The sequence below is a fragment of the Ambystoma mexicanum genome, chromosome 6p (genome assembly GCF_040938575.1).
Source record: "Ambystoma mexicanum isolate Mex_15411 chromosome 6p, UKY_AmexF1_1, whole genome shotgun sequence".
Lineage (NCBI taxonomy): Eukaryota > Metazoa > Chordata > Amphibia > Caudata > Ambystomatidae > Ambystoma > Ambystoma mexicanum.
The window spans coordinates 1,379,444,212-1,379,467,483 of record NC_090935.1 but is presented as its reverse complement, the minus strand read 5'-3'; the positions used below and the strand labels follow the sequence as shown (position 1 = coordinate 1,379,467,483).

General features: G+C 43.9%; 1 protein-coding gene across 2 annotated transcripts in view; it reads left to right on the top strand.

The window, feature by feature from the left end:
- The window catches only part of LOC138510440 (phospholipid-transporting ATPase ABCA1-like), a 2,356,352-nt gene that overhangs the window by 1,446,246 nt on the left and 886,834 nt on the right, over window positions 1-23,272 (top strand). The gene's annotated exons all lie outside the window — the stretch shown is intronic.

The following is a 23,272-nucleotide window of genomic DNA, read 5'->3' as shown; positions in this document are numbered from 1 at the left end:
GAAACATCCATTCTTCATTTTCTCCTATATATGTATCTATTGGCACATGCACAATCTATTCACTATAAAGCTAGCCTCAGGAATACTTTATCTGCTTTCGTTTCTTTGCATATGTACACATGTAAAATGACTTAATATCTTCATCAGTTCTGTAGCATAAGTTTCTTCATCTTGATCCCAAGAGTTCACTTATCTTTGATACTTTCTTGATGCCTTATAGAATATCTGCATTCTCTTGTCTCTGCATCTCTTCTATGTATGCGAGCTTGCTTCGTGTGACGGTGACATCACCATTCTTCTCTTCCATTCATTTGCTCTGCTTCTTCTGGGATTTCATTCAAATGGCCATCATACTGTCTCGTATGCAAGTATGGTTGTCTGTATGGGAACCTTGCTTCCAGGATTCTCCTTGGTATCTGTATGACAATGGTTTTGCTTGTGTCTCACACTCTGGCTTCCAACATATAGGCAATATGGTTAAAGTGGTTGAGGTGGGAGTACTTGGCTCCTTCTCTACAGTTTCTCAGTTGGAGTTTGGGTTGGAAGGTGCAAAAATGAATGTAGAACATCAACTGTTCCAGTGATATTGTTTGATGATGTAATAGCTCCTCTGATTGGATGCTGGAACAATAGCTGTCCAATGAAGTCACAACATCCTTGGCTTAACCAAGCAATAACTCATTGTCTGCTTCTGTGTCCAGACCTAGAGGCAAGAATTAATATATCTTGCTCTGTATTTAAATTGCAAGTTTGCAATATGGCGTTAACCATATGTTCGGGCCTTTAACTCGGGCCCTGGGCCATAACCATCAGTTCCAGCCCTTGGAATGGGTGGTTACCTCCATTAGCCTCCGTCCCTTGGGCTGAGACGGGGCTTATTTATTGAAGTATTTTCGTTCCATGAACAGATTGCCTCGCGAAGTCCTGTTCATAGAACTAAAAGACTGTTCAAAGATGGCCACCATGAAATAGAAAGGCAGGGCTCTGTACGGATCCCCTCTTCCGTTTCCATGGTGGTCAACCCCAGGTGTAGTGGAAGGCGTGGAAGCAATTGTGGTGGCGGCACTTGCTGCCACCGATATTAGGTAGGTGGGGTGGGATTGGGAAAAAAAGGGAATGGAGGGTGGGGGAAGATGGCAGATGGGCAAACTGGTCATCAGGTGGCTTGGAACACGGGCTGACATCATCAGTTTAAGCCTAGGTGCCTGGCCTCCTGATTGGCCGTTCCAACCTGGCCGTACAAGGTGCTAATGTAAGATCTTTATGCAGTTGCACTTTTTAACATGTTTTTCTATCAAACTGGTAACAAGCTGCAAGGTGATCTGAGGAGTGCCACCACTTAACTGTTTTCTTGAAGCCTTTATGCCTTAACCTTTGAGACACATGGGGATGACACCCTTGCCCGCCTGCAAGTATATAGATTGTTGCTTATTGGAACACAACCAATTCTGAACCCACAAGAAAAAAACACTTCACAAAAGAAGTAACCCCTATTCACTTCTTGACCACTGCTTCTAGCAGCTAGAAGCCGGGTAGGGGGGAGCAGCAAATGGCTCTACCGATGGCCACTGATTGGAGCTAGTGGAGTCTTGTCACTCTAGCAACACAGAATGGCTGGCAGCTAGTGATGAAACTCTGTGCACAGAATACTGTTAGGGAAATTGCAACTTTGTGCAACTTTCCCTCCATTCATTTCAGTGGATCCCCAGGATATAGCTTATGGACCTAGAGTTCTGGCTAATTTTGGGGTGAGCAAGTTACTTTTAGCCTCACTCACTTATTCAACTGACATGTTTTGGGGAATGTGTCAGTCTATAAGGCGGCCAGTGCAAGGAAAATATTTCTCTAATGTATGTATTCCCTTTGCTTTACATTGTAAACTAAGCCACATTCATGTGGGTGTTACAGGTACAATGTGTTCCCCATTTCGTTTTTACCTTTAAACATTGTTGCTATGCCTCGAATGTGCCTAGGACAGGCTAGTGGCAGGGAATGTATTTTATTTTACCACAATAATGCCATTTCGGATGCGTTATTCTCAAAATGGCATCCATCATGAGACAAGTCTTGTCCTTTTTGCCACCTTGCATTGTGTCTGTCTTCCTGCCCTTTGAGGCCAGTAGCTACAAAAATAACGTCAAGCACTTTGCCTGGAACTGGTAGGAACTGGTAGAGGGACTCTCTGGTGCCAATCCACAGTCCAGACATGGTATGCCTGTTGCTTTCCAGATGCTGGCCAACTGGCTGCTCATGTTTTACCAGCCTTTGCCTTTAGGAGTGGGACTCAATCCATTCTAGATGTTTCCCACTAGATCCAAGAGTCCAATGTACCCAAACTAACACATTTATGAAGACATGGGGCTCTGGGACTGATGGGTCGTTTCTAGCCCCAATGGCGACCAACCAAGACTCTCCCTGGCGTGGTTTACATTGTATTGATGTGAGAGAGTGTCAGGGGGGCAATCATTATTTAACACAAAGGTTACTTTTGCTAGAAAATATCAATATTGACTTCTCAAATAGCCCCGACTACAACAAATATACAAAAAAATGATGGGGATGCTGGCGGCTCCGTACAATTATCTCTTCGGGTGCTCAGTTCCTGAAAGGTCACGCGTTGCTAGACAGAGACCACATCACATCTCACTACGTTACACATGTTCTCCTTCCTCTGCTATGCGAAGTTTACATCTAACAACATGTGATTGCTTGTAATTTCAGATGTTAATTACTTGAGCAGTATCGCTTTTGGTTGAAAGATAATGGAACTGCCACACTGCCCAATTACCAAACTCGTGGCTTTGACATTTTTTAATGTCACAGAAATTGATTCAGCTATTCAGTTTTGTTTCAGTAAAAATCGTACACATTGGTCCAAAGCTGACATGTCAAACACCTCAGCCGAAGTCACATTTCTTAAGATTTGAAAAGCTACATTTTGACGAACATCAAGGCAGAATTTTGCTTCATATGGGTTTGTATAAATGTGTTTCCGCATCTGCAAACAGTTGCTTCCCAGGTGCAATCGCATTAACGTCAATGTCAATATGTATTTGGACCAAATTTGCACGGTGTGATGCATAAATCTGTCATACTATCATCCCATAAATGCTTGACTCTGCTACATGCATGATATTTACTAGCACACTGCAGTCCCCACCCAGCTGTCATATTGTTTCACACGACAGTGTTTGTCAGGCAAATGAGGTTTCTTTACAGATGGGACATATCAGAAGAAACAGCATAACATAGCTCTCAACCATTTGCGTTGCAAAGTTGGGTGAAAACACCCGATTTAGTTTTTGGCAGGTGAGAGCCCATTGAAACGAATGGGCGTGCAGGACGCATCGCGGGTGAGTCAGCTCTTTACAAGGTTGGTGACACCCGCCAAAAGCGTGTGAGTTGAGAGCTATGGTATAAATATGTTTCCTCTGATTGGCCATGTTCTTTGTGAGTCATAAGGCATTGTGGCCCTCACTACAGTTTGGGTGGAAAATTCAGTGGAAATTCTGCCAGACAGAATTAACGTTACTGCTGGGGTCGCTGGCAGTATTACCACCATATCACAAATTGACGAGTTGGTAAACCAATCATCAGTGGTAACTGTAAATCCTTCTGGCGGAATTAACATTAAAAAAAAATGAAGGACGGTGCTGAATCTGCCAATTACTGGGGGATTTACCCCTACCGCCATAACTCCACGGAGGCTAGGGAAGTGACCCACTAAGGAAGACCTTGCCAAGTGGGACATCACTGGTAGGGAATACTCTATTGGGGTCAAGGACACCCATTCAAATAAGGAACTCCCAGTCCAAACCACCCTTTCTACCTATATGGATGTGAACGACTTTGGCATCTCCTGTTATGACTATAGTCAACAAAGATCCTTCCTTCACTCTGTTGGCTTCAGGTAATGCTGAAAGTCACCCGAATCAACATCAAAAGGTGATGGCTGGAAGAGTTTGAATGTATCATAACCACTGGAAGAGCTTGGAGCAACCCACCAGACTATCATTGTTCAGCTTGCCCTGCCATTACAGAAGGGGAAAGTCCATATGCAAATCAGGCTCGATCCCACCCCAAAAGGGGCAGCCTGGCCCGAAATGCTAGGTCACTACCCTTCTGCATGAGACCATAAACATCCCCAGACATGTTTCAGCCTTGTTGGGCATCATCACTGAGGAGTAGCTTGGGTCTCTAGGCCAGCAGGTTTTGGGACCAATGCCTGGGCATGCCCATCCCACTTGGGGTGACTAAAGCAAAACCAAAAGGTAATGGCTGGAGGTTTTGAATTAATCATAACCACTAGCATGGTTCTGGCAACCCCCCAGACCATTGTTGTTCAGAATGCCAAGCCATTACAGAAGGGGAAAGTCAATATGTAAATCAAAAGGGGCAGTCCAGCCAGTACTGCTATGTCACATCCCTTCTGCATGAGACCACAAGCATCCCCAGACATGTTTTGGCCTCCAAACGTCCCCTGAATGCCCTGATCAAGGAAGACAGAGACAATTCCCTTTGTTCCAATGATGTGCACAAGAAGAGAGTGGACTGTGAATAGAGGTCAGAATACTACCGAAAGAGGAGATCAACTGCTACGCTGCGACGAGCCTCTGTAGATTTGCCATCCAGGGGTGGGGGGGGGGTGGAGCCGCATCAAGCCACTGAGCCAGCGGTGGCATGATCGAAGCGAGACCGGTTAGCTGGAGGCTGAATGGTGAGTGCTTTGACCATTCAAGAGGCTATGGTCAGTTTAAGAGAGAAAATGGGAAGATTACTGTCTTCTCTGGTGGCGTGACCACTGAAGAGCAGTGGTGGGCCGGGCAGCCAGCAAACAACGCCAAGATCAGAGACAGGAGAGGAGCCCGGGTTCCCGAGCTCAACATGGCAAGTGCCTTATCCGCACAGAGAGTTATTGATGGGGAAACAGACGCTACCGATTTGTGGATGGCAGTGAGGCCTATGACTGTTGGTTTCCAGGAGCACTGAAACTGATGCATGTACGAAAAAGAGAGAGAATGCAACATGCACACGACCCCGCTAAAACAGAATAAAAAAATATGAACACTGTATATTAAGGCTAGAATAGCCTCCACAAGCAAGAGAACTTAAGAGAAGCTAAAAGGCATACACCCTACAAAGAACACAGCAAAAGAGATACATATGCTTTGTATCAAACCTTGAAAAGCCGACAAGGCTACTGATGATGGACAGAAACAAATCCTATGGGCAACAGAGTGAAAGGAAGGTGAATGCTTTGCAGCGAGGCTTGCAAAGTGCATGAGGCCACTGTAACCTAAGCACGTTAAAGCAGTATGCCCATTTTTTAACTCAAGCTGCTGAATGGGTGAATTCTTTCCTGTCGGGCAGACAGACAAGCGTAGCACATGAGGCAGCTGAATCTTAACACATTCCTTTTCTATTTGGAGTCCCACAGGGAGCGTGCATATCCCCTTGTTTTTATAACATCTTTATGATCCTGTTCTTCGATATGCTGGAACAAGAGGGGATCTTCTTTGTAAACTATGCGGATGACACACAATGGGCCTCATTACGACCCAGGTGGTAAGGGGTTTACGGCAGCGTAAACAGCGCCGACCCTTACCGCCTGAGTACGAGGTCCCTTAGCGCCATGGCGGATTTAACACCTGCTTTTAGCAGGTGTTAAAATCCATGGCGCTAAGGGACCATGGAGTTAATTACGCCACCGTAATTTACGGTGGCGTAATTAACGCCTTCCCCACTCCCATTATGCCCTATGGGGCAAAAATGGGAATGGGGAAGGGTAAATGGGGATTGGGGACTTACCGCCCCGCCAAGGTCGGAATGGGGCGATAAGTCCGCCAACCACCATGGCGTAAACGTAGTTTACGCCACAGTGGTAAAGTCACGGCCCAGGCGGTAACTTACCGCCTGGGTCGTAATGAGGCCCAATGTGTCATCCCCATTACAGGTTCACACAAAGAAGACAAACTTAACATCAACATGGTCTATCAAGCCATACACACTTGGATGGTTGTGAATGGCATAGCTTTGAACAGTTCAAAAATTGAGCTTATGTTAGTTGGGTCTAATCTAAGATTGGCTAAACTTGATTCAGCATACAAAGACTTTAGTCTAGACAATTGAACGATCGAAGTCATGACGAAAGCGAAGACCCTGGGCGTCTACTTGGACAAGAATTTGTCCATGAAGGCCCAGGTTAATAGTTTAGTTTCATCATCGTCATATTTCATCTAATCGCTAAATTTAATGGAAGTAATTAAAAAGAAACAACATGCTAGATTTCTCAGATCAAATAATAATAATCATTCTTCGTTGTAAGCTAGCCAAAACCCAAAATTAAGTATTCAACGCTGCAGCCCCAGCAGCATGGAACGCCTTGCTCCCTGATATTAGAAGCATTGATTCTACAGAAGCTGTTAAGAAAACATTAAAGACACTGCTATTCTACTAGTTTTGTTGCCCACTCTTCTAGAACCCACCCGCGATATTGCTTGTCCCATAGGTCAAACTTAGATTATGTTCTGTGTTGAGTATGTTTTTCTGTCTGCGCCCTTAAGCCCTCGGGTACCAGGATGCGCATTACAAATCTATAAACATAAACATAAACAAACCTGTAATACCGGAGCAGGCAGATGCCCTAAGTTAAATATAGTGGGTGAGAAACAAGGCACCTACCAAAGAGCAACAGGACTTTGCGGAGTCCCAGTGCCACAAAGTTGGGAGACAGAGAAGTGTCTTTTCCAGTAATCCTGGGGGGATTTGGACATTAGAAATAAAACCTGAGAAAAAAAAAATAAGGAACAGTTTTCTCCATCAGAGGTAAACTGAAACCCATTCAGAAGAAAATTAAAATTTTAACTAAGAAATTCAACACGAAGATTGTGAACACTATACCATTATGTTCTAAAGGAACTTTGAGACTGAGAACAAGTTGATTACAAGTTAGGACAGGCAGTAGCCCATACCAAGGCCATTGGACAAGCCTCCCCGTTTTCCTTTTAGTTAGGTGTTTTCTAAAGTGGTATGGCCAGTTAGTTGGTTAGGATTTAGACAGAAGACTTTTCATTTTATGACTTGGCATGCAGCCTTAGATTTAGTTTGGCTAGGTAGAAAACTTCCCTCATTGCGATAAGGCTACCTATGCATTTTATTTTTTATTTAACAAACATCTTGACCCAATTGAGTCCTTCTTCTGTTCATCACAGTCCCATAGCAAAACAAAAGAGTTGATGGCTGGAAGGTTTAGAATGAATCTTGACCTCTGAAATTGCTCTGGACAACCCTCCGGACCATCGTTCTTCACCTGCCAAGCCATTACAAAAGGGGAAAGACCATATGCAAATCAGGCTTGGTCCCACCCCCAACGGGGTAGTCCAGGCCGAACTGCTAGGTCACATCCCTTTTGCATGAGACCACAAGCATCCCCAGACATGTTTCAGCCTTGTTGGGCATCATCAGTGAGGAGTAGCTTGGGTCTTTAGGCCCAGCAGGCAAGGGACCCACGTCTGGGCATACCCTTCCCACTCGGGGTGACAATAGCAAAACAAAAGAGTTGATGGCTGGAAGGTTTAGAATAAATCTTGACCTCTGGCATTGCTCTGTGCAACCCTCCAGACCAACGTTCTTCACCTGCCAAGCCATTACAAAAGGGGAATGACCATATGCAAATCAGGCTTGGTCCCACCCACAAAGGGGTAGTCCAGCCCGAACTGCTAGGTCCCATAACAGAAAGATCTCCCATCAGCAAAAAAAAAAAAAAAACACCATCTGGAGCGAAATCATTGACAAGGTGGTGGCCATTCGGAATATCCCGTGGGACAGAGAGGATATCAGGAAGAGGTGGAACATCCCCAAAGCTGGGATCTGTTCCCTCATAGCCAAATACTGTTGTGAGTCAGCAGCCACTTGAAGAGGTACAGTGAAGCTGCTGCAACTCACACCGCCGGAGGAGACGGTGAGCACCATCCTCCACATGGCTGGCCTGGAGGGTGTTGGATCGGCAGAGGTAGGAGCTGCAGTCAATATAATGTCAACATACACACTTGGAGTCGTCCAGCAGGAAATTGGCACAACACATAAAACACCACAGGACTGTACATCAGGAGGCACATTACATCTCAACCTCTGAAAGACCCACCATCAAGAAGAAGGAGGCCGTTCATGTAGGACATACATGACACATAACCTACAGTCAGTAACATGGACTGACAACCAATCACATGGTACATCACCTACACTTGCTGGAAGCACAATAAGCACCCATGTATACACAACACATATCAGCCTGATGGCAGCCACCCATTTAACGCAAGACACAAATACGATATCTGCAGGTTTCTTGGCCCAACAGATCAGTAGTAGAAGGCAATGTTCCCTCTAAGCTGTGCACATGTGTGCTTGCCCAGCTTCCTTCTGTGTACTGCTCAGAAGAGTTTTAGCAGTGCACACAGATAATTCCCACCTTCTTAGGAATTAATAAGGCAAAAGACACAGCAGTTACTTTAATCAAGATTCATATTCGTGTGTACCCTACTTACATCACCCTACTATGGAAATGTGATCTTAAAAACATAAAAACCCTAAAAACAGAATACACCCTCAAGAGGTTAAGAATGAATATGAAACAGTTGCTCCATGAACAGAAGATCTAATTAAGATACACCCACACACATTAACCAGATAAACTTACCTCCCCACCTTGACTACCACACTTACACCTTATGACTCTACTGTCTGCCCCAGGCCATGTTTAGATATTATCACACAACCTTGACTCTTCCTACCTTTGCTCTTCGAAAAGGTTACACTTGTACCTGCATCCACTTGTTTTATGTTAGTTGTAATATGAATAATGTTAAAGCGCTAGAATTTTGGTTGCTCGTGGTGCCTTCGCAAAGGTCTCACCCATATTATGAAGCCCAAATGTCAGCTGAAATATTGTATACTGGTTGTAAGTAAGCAGGCTACCTCATCCCATGCTTCCTATTCTTTGTATATACGTCACATAAGTGCTTTGAAGTGCTAATCTTGCAAGGCAACACATTATTTAAAACAAATAATAATTTGCCCTCAAAGGATTTTAAGTAGGTAAATGTCATGCTCAGCGCCTCCTACTTTAGCATTGGTAACATTACCCTGTAAGCGGAGAAAGATTGCACTATCATTTACTTGGCCTGGAAAGCATTATAAGTATGGACGATATATGACATTACTCGTACATAGTATTAGGACAATGGGTATTCTGACAACCAGAATGCTTTTCACACAATCTGCATGTTTTCCAAGTTGTCAGAGTTTCATTGGGCACAGAACTTAACAACATGGTATGATAACTCTCTGCAATACAAAAACGGTTTTGCTGAACACTTGTATAATCCTACCTAAAAATATTAGGATGAAGTATGTTGCAAACAATCTTGTATCGACTGCAACATAATTGTGTACATGCAGATTCATGACATTTTCTAAAATGCTCCATAATATCATGAGTCTTTAAATATGTATTGTAATATCATGTGTCTTTAAATATGTATTGCTTGCAAAGTATTGTGGGTATGCAAATATCTCAATGTCTGTTTTACAGTTACAATCCCTCACCTTTTTACCTATCTGTGTCAACTAGTGTTGAATGGTACTGGGGAGGTGGGCAGAGTGGAACACTCCTTGATATTGATATTGATATTGATATTGTATTTCTATCACACTCGTACGCAAGTGTTTCCGAGCGCGACAAGGCAAGTGAGGAGAACAGGGGAGAACAAAACAGCAATCTTACTACGCCCAGTGACATTGAGAACGTGCAAGTGCATGCGAGAGGGGGAGGGGAAAAGTGCATGGAAGGGGTGAGAAGTGGAAAGTGCGAAGCAGAGGAGAAACAGATAAATAACAATAAATAATATTGAACAAGTGCACAATAAATATGTTTTGATGTGTGAAGGCTTTCATTGGGAATATTTGCTCTGGCAATTATGTGCGTGTTGCACTGATGCAGGTGGAGCTGTACAAATTAGAATACACAGACATAGGTTGCAGTCTCGCCTTAGTCCCTGCCACTGAATTTTGGAAATCATTTTGAAAAACTAAAAAACACTGACATGCTTACTTCTCTGCGAGTGTGAGCTTTACAGGATGCTCTTTGGTGCAGGGCTGGCATCCACACCCTAGCCATTAGCATCTTGTAAATCTAAATCAACACCTAGCTAAGGTGATGGCTGACAGCAAAAGGAGAGTGATAACAGGCAGGGCAAGTGTTATCTATTTGGCTGCATACACTGAAATGTTACACTGTGGGAGGGGCCTTCACCTAGCTCCCCAGCAAAGAAGTTGTTACACTTTTTTTAAAGACGTAAATACATAATGATAATGCATAGTGTGCTGACGAGGTATTGCAGCCAAGTTCAGATTAGATCAACTGAACTTTTAAATTCTCAGTGTATGCATTTATTACAGCACAGCCTGTGTGGCAATTCCATCTTTCTTTGTAGAATATATTAATAAAATCAAATATTCAAAGTTGAAATGATCATTGATACGTTTGAGTTCCAACCAGGGTGAAGAACATAGCTCAGTGAGTTAAGCACTTGTTGCAGGGATCTGTGTTTGTGTGCTGTGGTTCATATTTGTGTATATGCATGCTGTTGATAGGAGCACTTACTGTGCTACTAAACAACATACATGCAATAAAAAGAACTAGTTATGGAAACTAAAATAGTGTCATTATGGTGCTGGTCTAGTTAGTGGAGGTGCGTGTTTTTCCTCACAACAATATTTTTTATAGCAAGAACAGCATTGCAAGATAAATGACAGGTGCTCCTTTTTCAGTGTCACCCATCTACTGGTTTATGCAAAATGTGCAATGGGAAGTGATGTTATTGTTTTTCAAAGCCCCCTTATAATTGCCCTCTTCTTCTCTGTTTTACTTTCATTTAATTTGTACTTTCTTAGAGACGTATCGCTCATATTATGGGCCCCTGTTGATCAATGTCCTATTTTCTTTCATCAATTCCTGAGCATAACGTATGTCACATTTTAGAACGTACAGTGTGAAGAATTAACATCTGTCACAGGTGCAAAGTCTTGTTTTTTGTTTTGTAATACATAAAATGATGCTGGTAATTCCATATCCAAAAGGGTAATCTGCCAATCAGATTCCTCTTTTCATCAACTCCATGCCAAAAGCACAGTATTCTTGTGCCCTGCTGCATCAGTAGCCTGATCCGTAGTGCCTGCTCTGCTCATAGCCTAGAGCACATTCAAACATCAATAGATGCCCACTTAACAGCAGCAGCGACAGCCAGAGATTCGTCCCACAGGGGAGGCATTTAAGATTTGCCCCCGGTACCAAAACTGTGAGGATCATGAGTCACCCATGCTGGCAGCAGGGTAAACTCTAAATAAAGCTTTGCCAGAGGTTAGGCATGGTGCATGGTATTACTTATTATCATGGCTATCACATTCCAATTTATATTTTACATGTGGCTGCTCCTGACAATCAGCTCTGAATGTGGAAGATGACGTGTGTTCAGGTCAGCTGGGTGGAGGCTGCCCAATGGAAGGACAGAAACCTCTTCTTTGATCTCTTTGTGAGGGCAGGTATCACTCTCCACCAGATGCAGCTGTCCTGGACCGAGACATCAAAGGAGCACACCAATTCTAAAGCAGTAGCCTCAAACCAGTGTCCTGCATACATAAGGGCCTTTGTTCTTAGTGGGAAGGGGACATGTTTAGAGCAAGCAGCAGCCCCTAGGTAATGGAAGGAGACGTCTACCATCTTGTTAATCTCTGTCTCTCTTTCTATTTCCTGTCCCCTCCACTTTCTCTGGAGCAAAGCACTTTGGGTGTGACTCACACGGGCAAAGTCCACTCTGTTCAAGAACACGGATTAGACCGTTAAGTCATGCTAGCTTTAGTCCTACCGCCGGGGGTCTTTTGCCTTTAAATGTAGTGGTCTCCCACCCCTTCTTTAGATTCCCTCAGATCCTCTTGGATCATCCCAAGACATGAAGAGTCACCTCAGAAAAACTCACTGGGCTTTCTTTGGCAAAGTTGTGCTTTCCAAAGTGCTCAGTGTGAGGTGAAAAAGGAGCCATCCAAGATGGAAGTACGGCATGACCCCTCTCCACAGCCTGAGCATATTGGGAGTGGCCATTGCTGTGAAGGACAGCCTGCCCCCATCCACTGTCTGGGCATATTGTGAGTGACCTTTGCTGTGGACCAGGACCCACCACTCTGCGCAGACCCTGAGCAGAACCATCCGGTCCTCCAGCTCAACTGATCAGGCGTCACAGCAGCTGGAGCGCCAGACAGCCAAAGCTCTCTGTTCTACCAAACCGGCCGCTCTGTGTTTATTGCATCATCAATGAGATGGAAGGCACCAGTGCTGACTTTTGTGCTCCTCTACCAAGTCGAACTATTGCTTGCACTTCCAACCTGTTTGACACTGCCTCATGCCCTCGCTAAGCCTGTCACCTGCTAGTCCCGAGTCGACTGCTTGATGATGGAACCTGATCCGAATCACTGGTGAGTCACAGACCGACTCTGGCAAGAGTTTACAACCATGGCTGAACCCAGTTAACCCTTGAACGGACACGTTATCGACCTGCACATCGACAACCATTGACCCCAATTCAAACCGCCCGCTGGAGCAACACTCATCGACCCCTCCCAGCGGCTAAAGCCTGACACAGCCAAGCTCCACTGTCAAGCAATCCTGCAGCTGTGCTGACCTGCGTCATTGGGAAGCACCCCTTCTGCTGCACAGATAGACCACATTTCCACCTGATTGGCGCTCACCAAGAACTGAATTCAGGTACTGTTACCCTGAACTGTCCCTTCGGTCCACTTGGGCCCTAGAGACTGGATAGGTCATACTTGCACCTTTTTTCAACATCGCTAGTTTCTCATTACATCTTCTCTGTTCTTCATTCGGGTGGGAATTTGTAGAGTATTTTCTATTTGTTTTTATTACAGGTGGTGTGTTTAATAAAAGTGTACATATTTGTATACAACCTTGCTTTCATTTTGGACTGTGATGCTGTGTTGTTTGGGTCACTGCTGGTTCGCCTTCACACCCCTCTTAAGAGCATAGCCTTCCCTCGGCCCACATTACCACACATGACTGAGGAGGCATATCTCTTGACGGTTCTTGTTTTACCTTTATGATTGAAGCTAGATTGAATTATCTAGCTCTGTTAAGCATTGAGTCTGGAATGGTTGAAGAGATACCATTTTCTGACATAATTAATCATTTTGAAATATGCAAATCTAGATGGAAATGTATCGTTTAATCTTGGCAGTGTTTCAGGCACATCAGCCATGGAGAGTAGAAAGCATACACTCACAGGATGCTTCTCATTTCCTTCTTTCTATGATTACTTGAATATGTCTGCTGCGTGGGCATGAACTGAAATGCTAACTGAATTTTGATGTTTGTTACATTACTCTTTGTTTTCTCTGCTGCCTAGTCATGTAATGTTTTTCACGGGCATGTACTTTTGAGGCATTCATACAGAACATGGTCAGGTTGAAATGTTAGGTTATCATTTTATTAAATAAATACTTGCTTAAAAATAATGTTTCTTGATTTTCTTTCCAAATTAATATATTATTCGAATACAAAGTACACAGTACATGTATATAATGTAGCACCCTCTTGGGGAAACAGGTAACAGAGATGTGTTATGTTTATATTGTATTATCAACTAGGTAATCCATTTAATGCCTAGATGAGTTTCTGTTGAATTTGACTTGAGGTATGTAATCCCTTCGTTTTGCAGATTGGTAGGGGGGAATGGTTTCGGGGGGGGAAATGGGCTTTCGGGGGGCGGGGGGCAAGGCTGTCTGTGCCCCAGACCACAGATACAGTTAAGATGGCCCTGAAGATGTCATGGGGAGTTCCATTGGAGGGGCCCCATTTGGGAGATGGTGAAAAAGAAAAACACAACACAGAGATAAAGTTAGACGGAAAGGTTGCAGATGGTTCAGGATCGCTGTCCGCAGAGTGAGCAATGGGAGATGGAGTTAACCACATGCCGGTGGATGGACCATGCATGTAGTTTAAAGATGCAGAGAGAACATCCCATGAGGAGGCAGTAGGCATAGTCTAGCCTGCTGGACGCAAGGATGTGGGCACATGGTTTAGTTACATGAGATATTAGGAAGGGGGATACATAGGAAACATTGGGGAGGGTAAACCTAGCAGCCACATTAGTAGATGTAAATACATTGTTGAAGTTTGATATGGTCACCAAAGAGAACCTCCAAGTTACGAGCCATGGGTTAATGAATGATGTTTTCAGGGGGGTGGCCAAATAATGCAAATGTTAAAATGTGCCGCAAATAAACCAAGATGTACTTACACCATGTAGAAAATTACATAGAAGCATGTTTTTCAACTGCAAATTATATCACAACTCTTACTTTTAATAAAGGGGCAAGGAAACGTCCCATCGGAAATAATCCTTTTCATACTTATATATTGAATGGAAAGGAAAAGGAAAAGGAAATAAGGGCATGGAGAGAACCAATTGGCAATTTGTCACATGTAAGAAAAAGAGAGCCATATTATCTGAAAAGTGCAGACCCAGTTCTGTTGAATGAAAGTTTGCATAAATGATATGCTTTCGGACTACAGCCTCTCAAATGATGTAAGGGCACCTTTTTAACCAACCAATCTGCTACGTTTGTGATTTATTTATACTTTCATGTCTTCGATCTGACTTTTCTCACCAATTAGAAGCACTCTGTATACCCCTTATTTCCCGATGCACAATTGCTCATATATGATATGATTGGTTATTTATAATGCACTTAATACCCAGAGGTTTCTAAGCACAGACCCAGGGATCGAACCTGTGTTGCTCTGTGCTTCTTGCTTCCAAGGTGAGCATGTTGCCCCTGAGCTATCCTCCAAGACTAGACAAGAAGCAAGAGGCCTCCAGTAAGGTTTAGACAGGTGGGGAACATACGTCCTATGAGTTTAGTGGAGGACCTATACCTTAGTTCTTTCTGTATAAGGTATGAGACACAAAGCAATCCCTTGCTTTTTTACTCAAATTGGGCCTCATTATAATTCTGGTGGTATCTCAGTGGTAAATTTGTAGAGATACCACCAAATGCAATTATTGTTGCCACCACATCATCTGGCGGTATTACTGCCAAATTACAATTGGAGGTGTTAGTCCCCATTTAATTGGCATCCATAGGACTCCATGGGGGATTTCGGAAGAATTACTGCAGCAGTAATACCACTGATGGTAATTCCAATGAAATTTGGCAGAAAGGTGACAAATTTACCTCAAGCTCATATCTGGAGATGAATCCACCAACGTGATGCCAAACTTGTAGTTGGGCGGTGCAGTAATGCGGCAATAGACAACATTGCCACCACATTTTACCCACACCGGCCAACTTTTAATGAGGCCGATTATATTGATCTGGAAACGTGTAGTTCTTAATTTAAAAAAACATGTGAAGGCTAAATAGCCCTTATAGAATTAGCTTAATTGCTGGCAATGACAGATTTAAATTAATAAAGATAACACATAAATCCATGGAAATCCATTTGAACTCAAAAACCTAAAAAAAACCTCCAAACTCAATCTTGAATCCTGGAAAAAGACATACATCGAAAGCGCTTAAACCTTACAAAAATCCAACTTTTTAAGACATTACATATAAGGAAGGTGTCTTGTCTCCTCATGTTGCGTATATTTTTCGAGGCTGAAAGGGTGTGCAAATGTGGGCAGGTGAAGATATTCCCGCTGCAGAGAAAATAAACAAGAGCTACCTGTGTAAAACATATGTTACCACGGTATGCACAATTGCAGCCTTTAAACTACATGTATTACATTACTTGATCGGGTAAACACTCTTTATTCTCTAAAATGCAGTTTCCATCTTATGTGGAACTGAGCACGTGAAATGACTCCTAAATGCTATTCTGTCAGCCTGTTTTAAGCAGGTAAACTACAAGTATTAGTCGTTCAATGAGGGACACGTCAAAAAAGCATGTGGGGCTCTAAAGAGCAAATTGCTAAATTCTGGATTAATAACTATTGTTCATAAAAGAATATAAGAATAGTTGTGACAATATTAGTAGTAAGATTTATATTTTGAAAGTTATGATCTTCGTTTTAGAACATGTGCAAAGTGAGTGTGTGTACTGCTTTAGTGTTGTTTGCTACACTGTAATGCCCTGTCTGGGGTTAATCCCCAATCCTAGCCAGTTTATTTTTCATGTTCCAGTTCTTTTTGAACACAAATAAATGAGGATTACATTAGCTATTAGCTATTCTGACCTGACATGGGGCAACTCGAATGAGTAGGTGTTGTTTTTTCACGGTTAAATCTACTCTAATCTCACAGTTTGCTCAGTTATTTTAACTTTTTAAATTCAAATTGGCATGTACAAAACATGTCTGTGATGTCCTGTGTAACTGTCTAGTAGTTGTATGGAAAGGGGCAGGAGAGAAGGAGATGGGAAAAGGAAGTGACGAAGAGCACGGGAGGTTATGAGGAGGAGTCGAAGACTAAAGAGGTGTTCAATCACGCTCCTGGCTCTACATCCTTATTGAGGTACAACATCCTTTCATCTCCTGCAATTTGATCTCCTGGCATTTCAACGTGTATATTACAATCAAAATGTTCATGAATTTTTTAGGGTCGGTGGGAAAAGGCAGATAAGGGGTTTGAGGTGCAGGGAATAGCTAACCATACGTGTGGGGTTGTGGGGGTTAACCCCCAGAAAACAAAAATACAATTCAATGAACTTTGTTGTTAGAATGTACACGTTGAAATGCCAGGGGATGAAATTGCAGGAGATGAAAGAATATAGAACCCTTATTGAGTGGGGAAGCAGTGTGGTTTAAGGCTTAGAGATACCCGTGGCCATGGGCGTAATTTTAGGGTGGGGACAGGGGTGTTTGTCCCCCTCAACTTTCATGGCACACCATTTTGTCCCCATTCATTTGGCTGGGACACCCTTTCTTCAGATGTCATGTCCCCCGCAACATTTTCAACAAAGTTACTCCACTGCCCGTGGCAGGCCCACTGGTAGTCCCCATAACAATTTTCCAGGAGGCTTGTCTATGAGGGTTACTAAAATACATTTTGTAAATATCTGTGCTAATAGATTTATTTTTTCTGTAACCCTAATTTTCCCGGGGAGACAACTTAATTGGTTTATGAAACTGCTGCAGCAATATTACCTTATCTCTTGTCAGGTATTTACTCACATTATGTGAAGATGGATCTACCAAATCCATCCCCACCAAACAGCAATCACAAGAAAGACGAACCTTGCATGCTTATGCACAGCAAACTAGGAATTCATAGAAAGCATGGTCAGTTTCTATGACCAGTGTATGCCGTGCAGAGGCAGGAAGAAGATTGGGCCGCCATGTAGGAAGAGGTAAGGAGACTATTGAGCCTGGGGTAGGGATGTGGGGCTGGCGGCATGGGTCGAGCTGTGTGATAGGGCAGGTGATGGGGAAGAGCCCTTCATTGAGGAAGCAGAGAGGAGGACCGTGGGAGTGGGGGTTTAGGGAGTGAAGGAAGCATTATGATGGGAATAGCAAGGGGTGGGGGTTTGTGATGTGGGTTTGAGGACTTGAGGAGGGGGAAATCCCACAGTATAGATCAAAGGCAGGGTGGGGAAGAAGAGTCAGATTCGGTGGCCTAGAATTTGGCAGGAGGGCCAGGGGGAGCATAGTTCCGTGTGTTAGATCTAGTATGCTTGATTCAGTAGGGCTGGGACTTGGCTGGTCAGGGATTCGGTACATGCATATATCCATTGATAGGTGTGAGTAGCAAGTCACGTTGCCTAGTTACATTATTGAACTTTAAGGGCCAAATTCATGGAATATTCTGCAGAGAAAAAAAGAGACTTGCGCGCAAAATCACTCACAAATCCCCATCCGTTGATTCATGGAAAGCAATGCACAGGACTTTCCGGGGACTTGTGAGGATTCCGCGCCGGTCCGCCATGTCACTGCAACTCGCCGAACGCCTTGCGGGACAGTCCAAGAAAAAGGTTGGCTGGGTCTATGCAGCCACTAAAAAAGGGGGCGTAACACGCGGAATGGGGTAACACAAGCCAAAATGTGGGCGTTAGAAGTGATGTTCCACCGTCAAGCAATCGCACCACCCATATGTGTGCAAAATAAATGTATTCATAGAATTGAACTGCAAATACTGGCACACTGACACCACCCGACAGCAGGTGTGAATGCACAGCCTACCAAATGCCTATAAAGCACGCAAGACACACCAAAAGAACGGATACAGCCATGATGAATGCACCATTTGTTGCAGCAACCATCCTGGGACACTGCAGGAGGAGGAGGAGGATGGCTAGGGCCCGGATCTTCCTCCCATGGACCGGCCTCTCTGGGATGCCTGATGACCAGGACTATGGCAGGTATAGGATACCCCTTCATATCATCCTAGACCTGGTCAGGGAGTGGAAAGATTACCTCACATCACCCACCATGTGCTCCCAGGTGATGAACCCCTTGCAAACGGTTCTCACTGCTCTGCATTTTTAGGCCACTAGGTCATTCCAGCAGACCACCACCACAGAAGGTGGTATCTCCCAGGTCACGCAGTCTCACTAGCTACACCAAGTGTTGGCATGCATAACTGCACAACCTTCTGTTCCCCGGCATATCTATATACCTGAAACACCGGCAGAAAGGCAAGCAGTGGTCCAGGATTGTTATGGGGTGGCCCATTTCCCTGAGTGCTAGGTGCTATTTATTGCACCCATATTGCTCTACGTCCACCTAGAGCAACAGAGCACATCTACCGCAACCGGAAACATTGGCACTCCATCAATGTTCAGGTAGTATGTGATGCCAAGGGCATCATTACTGGAGTGTATGCCTGGTAGCACACATGATAGTTATGAAGCCCCTTTTCAATGATCCAGATGGCCTGGGCATCACCTACACTTACTATGTGGATGATACACAGATCCTCATCCCTTTGATGGGAGATTACGACAAGGATTTGGCCTTCATGAACAGAGTGTATCTCATTATCCAGGCATGGATGGCCTCCCATGGACTATGCCTGAATGATAACAAAACGGAACTCCTTATAGTTGGCACCACGGCAAATCTCAATAAATTGGGCCATCTCTATTCTAATTTCATCATAGACAACAATAACATTACAGTAGCCAAGGAAGGTAAAACTCTTGGTTTCTAGCTATATTCTACTCCCACCTTCAAAAAACAAGTAAACTCTATGGCCTCGGCTACTGCTTACACCTGTAAGCTAATTAGAGCAGCTAGGCCTTTCCTTACACCCAATAATTGTATCACTCTAGGATGAGCCCTGCTATTATCCAAATTGGACTATTGTAATGCCCTATACGTAGGGTGTAACAAATACATTACTAACCAAATTCAGATCTTACAAAACAATACTTTGAGAGCAGCTCTAAACATTGCCAAGAAAGCCCACATATCTGACCTCAGAAGATCCAACAACTGGCTCTCCACTAAAGATAAAATCTTCCTCAAATCAGCCTCCCTGACTCATAAATGTTTACACATGGCCGCCCCACAGTACCTCACCACTAGATTCCTGCAACAATCCACCAACCGCCCCTCTAGAACAGCCACTGCCAATCTACTTTGAGTGCCTAGACTCAAACGTATGAAGACGGGAGGTAATAGCTTTCCGGTCAAAGCTACCCAAAATTGGAATTCACTCCCACCCTCTTTAAGGGAAGACATGTCTTACCCACATTTTAGATCTAACCTTATCCTATGGATTAAGGAACATGACATCTGACCTTCCACCACTACTACTGTATATAATTGTTGTCTGATGCCATCCCGCCACCATTTGCTAACTTGTATGATATCTGCCAGCACTGTTTATTCATGTATTGTACTATAACCAGACCTTCCAGGATTTTGCGGCATGTAATGGCAAATTTTGCGGCATGAAATGGCAAATTTTGTGGCACAAACCTTTATTTATTGCGGCATTTTTGCGGGACATTTTGTATTAACTGGAGGGTGTAAGATTGCCACATTGCAGGAAATAGGCAGAGTGCAAGGCTACAAGAGAGCCAGGGTATCATTATTATGTATCTTTTGTATTAATTTAATCGGAAGAGTCCCAGATGTCTCTGGCTTGGCAGAACAGTGTTTGATTTGGCTACATTTCTGGTTTAATGTTCAAGCCTATTTAATAGTATTTCAAAAAAGGTAGCAGGCACTCCTCTCCAGAACGAACATGGCATGATTACCTGTTCTGAGATGAGAGTTTGCAGCACATGCTTTTTGCTCACTGTACCTTTCACAGATGGGAAATGTCCATTTGCATATCAGTCTTTGTCCCGCCCACATGGGCAGTCCAGCACCGAAACGCTATGGCAATTCCTCTCTGAACAAGAGTACCAAAAGCAACCCCATACACATGTTATCATGCTATGTTCTTTCTGGAGAGGAGCGCCTGCTACCTTCTTTGAACTATTTAATAATATTAACTAAATTGATCATTATAAATTGTAATGCTGAAAATATTCCCCTTCTATGTTCTCCAATCCCCCAAACACCCACACACCTCTCTCACCAGCACACATCTCACCAACTCTCCATCCCAACTTACATTCCTTAACCTCTCACTCTGTCATACAAATACTCACGTGCTATGTCACACTATCAAGTCACAATTTGCACTGCCCAGCCCCTGCCACACTCCAAATCATACTCCCAACTCACACCTTACACTCTACAATTCCTCCCGCAATATACAGTTTCATTCTTTTGTGCTGCTTCTGCATCTTGCATCCTTTCTCCCATTCTATCACACTCTTCCCTCATACTTTTTCCCAATCTGCAGCTCACTGCCTCTTTCTGGCCAACCGCTTCCTCTCTGCTTTCTGGCTCACTGACCACACACTCCCTCTACTTTCTGTACCTCTGCTCGCTCTTGGATTTCTGGCCCACCGCATCACTGCTTCCTCTGCTCTCTTGTGCTGCGCTTCCTCCTCTGACCCACTGCTCTCCCTTTGCTTTCTTGCCTATCACTTCACATCTCACCCATCACTCTCCCTCTTTCATGGTGTAACCATTTTTTTATTTTTTTTAAAATGTAGATTTCGACCCAGTTCCTCAAATAGTGGGGCATTTGAAAAAAGAACGGAGGATATGCTATTTTTAGACAACCCATTTTTGGAAATGAGCAGGTCACCTTATTCTCAAAGGTGACCGGCGCATTTCCACAGGCTTGAGCTGTAGCGCAAATTGTGCGCTGGCCAGCTGCCTTGAATGGTGTTCTGGGTTGTTCGACCGAAGTGTAATTATTTGCGGCAGAATTGACCGTAGTCAATTTCGCTGCGAATTGATTTGCACTTTAGCCAAACAACCCAAAATGTACCTTTCACCACCACCCCATCCCCTCCCCTACTTAACTGCTTGGTCGCTGCCACTTCCCCTGCAACCCTGCAGTGCCAGATCCGTCCCTCTAACGTGGGTCGGATCCGACTCCGCAGGGTCCCTTTTTTGTTATTTTTTGTTATTTTCTTTTTTTTTTTTTTTTTTATCCCCGGCTCCAATTTTGAGGAAAAAGGGGAAAACACTTATGCAACCACCCTAGACCAAAAATGCGGAACATGGGGAGCGGGTGACACCCACGCAACCCATGTTCAGTATTTATAAAAATTGATCGAATAGTACTGGACGAAATAGGTCAAATTGTAACATTCGATAGATTTTTGTCATCAAAATGGCCAGTACTTTCAATAGAATCGCTCTCCCGACAGTGTTCTGCAAGCTCCTAGCACCTTTCACAGGGACAGGCCCTCCAGGTGCCTGCCGCTGTAAAATGCGACCCAAAAAATGCATTTTTATCCTGTTTGAGGAACAGAAATGCAAGCGGCACAGCAGCGGTTCATACCTTAAAAGAAATGCATGACAGGGTCAGGAAAGACCCTGCCATGCAGTGGCAGCCCCACATCCCGTGCGCGTAGGGTTGCCTACAACTTCTGCACATTTAAATGTGCATCTTGCTTGGAAATGAGGGATGCGCTTTTAAATTGAAAAAAACGGCACTTTATTTGATCAAGGAGGTGAAAAAGGCCATCTGAATGGGCGCGCATATAGAATGTGCCCAGTCATGTGTCCCTTGTGAATTGGGCTGCACTTTTTTGGTGCGCAAGTGATGAGATGTGTTAGCGCATTTCATTACTTGTGTAAAAAAAAGTTGAGAACCTGTCACCCTGAGTATTATTTTTTTTAAAACAGTAATTTTTGCAGATTACTTAAAAAAAAAAGTAAAAAAATGTTTTTTTCTTTTTTAAGATGCAATTTTTGCACAAAACGACCGTTTTTGCGGCATTTTGCACAAAACGGCCGTTTTCGCGGCATTTTGCGGGATCGCAAAATCGCTATAAGCTGGAGGGTCTGTATAACGCACAGCAATGTATCCTAAACTGAACAATCCTCTTTTGCTTTATGCGCCCTAATACCTTCGGGTCTGATGCGCTTTATAAATAAATAAACATACAAACAGCTTCAGGATGTCCCCGCTACATTTGTCCCTAGAAGCTGAGAGGCATGGCAAAACATGGCTCATTGGTGAGTATGAATGGCCATGCTCATACATGCACATTGCACACAGACCTATAGGCACTGCCAACAAATGCCAATGACAACCATTCTCACCTCTACAGGGGACAATGCCTACCCTCTGAGCACATACATGATGATGCCCATACCCAACCCCACCACACCTGTCGAGGTAAGGTACAATACTGCCCATATTGCGACTTGGGGCATAGTGGAGCTATATGCACCACCAGTAGTCTGCAGGATCATTCTGGCAGAATGTGTCATGCACAATGTCGCAACACTGCGTGGCCTCCGATGGATATGGTGGTGGATGACGGTGCACATCCACACTCACAGGCACCCCCTTTGTGTATGGCTGGGTAAAGGGTACGTGGAGAGGCTGCACATACCCAGCTTGTGCAATCTTTTTTCACCTAAAATCCTTCCTAATTGGATGCACACGATCAGCCAAATCCCGGGTGCCATTCAATTATGACAATGGGCCAATCCGCTGTGCCCACAAAACCACCCTGAGAATGTTCCCTTAAAAGTGCTTATGCGTGTGCATCCATTAGAACTAAAAAGACATGCATTTGGTGTTTCCAAAAGAAACACATTGAAGAGGGAGTACACCACTACCACCATGGCAACCACTGAATGAAATCACCCCTTAAGCACAAAAACATGCCATATGACTA